This window comes from Theobroma umbraticum, unplaced genomic scaffold (genome assembly GCF_002168275.2).
Source record: "Theobroma umbraticum cultivar Fairchild unplaced genomic scaffold, ASM216827v3 scaffold_459.0, whole genome shotgun sequence".
Classification (NCBI taxonomy): domain Eukaryota; kingdom Viridiplantae; phylum Streptophyta; class Magnoliopsida; order Malvales; family Malvaceae; genus Theobroma; species Theobroma umbraticum.
The window spans coordinates 184,885-185,725 of NW_018397286.1; positions in this window are offsets into that span (position 1 = coordinate 184,885).

Here is an 841-nt window from a genome sequence, read left to right on the forward strand (position 1 = left end):
AGTCTAACTTAATTAATTATCCTTATTTAATCCTAATTATGTCACTTAATGTGTGCGACCCATTAAGCTTCTAACATGTTGGCAATAAATATAAATCATAAGTAGCATTTTGCAACACATCATGGCCACCCAAATGTTAGAAAGTCAATTAATGAATTTGACAAAGCCCTTTAGTGATAAGCCTCTTGGTGCAATACGATCCTTTCATCAAATATCTCGGATATGTCATTAAGCATGGCTCAGTGTCTACTTATCCATATCAGTTTTTATAATTCATGACTAACCTTATGAATTTAGGAAACTAACTTTCTTCAAATTCATCATTCTTTGGCCAAAGACTTTATACAAGTTAATCAAGAATTGAGAAAAAGTGAAATACATCCCCTCATATCACTTGGGGTGATGAATCATCTCTTGACCACTCATTCACCTTCGTGTGCTTCATGGTATACCCAAAAACACCTTGTTTAGGCATTTGGTTACTTCTGAACCTGTAGAGGTGAAATCAAAGTATGTTATTCCCCATACAAGATGACTTGGTGTCTTAAGTCTAAGGACTAATTGCACGACTATCACATGAGAACATTTTTTATAGACACTTGGTGAAATACCAAATGGAGTTCTCATAGCGAGTCATGTTTAGTGAACTTGTTCTTTAACAAGCACCTACATGTTATCCTCAGATATCCCATATACTTTAATCTATGAGATCGATTGCTTATTTCTCAAGTAAGAAAGCTTAACATGTACTAATCTTTAAGCATTGCCAATGCCTTGTCTTGACAATACAATGATTAGGAGCAATTTTACGAACATGGCTTTGATGTATAGTGATCTCATA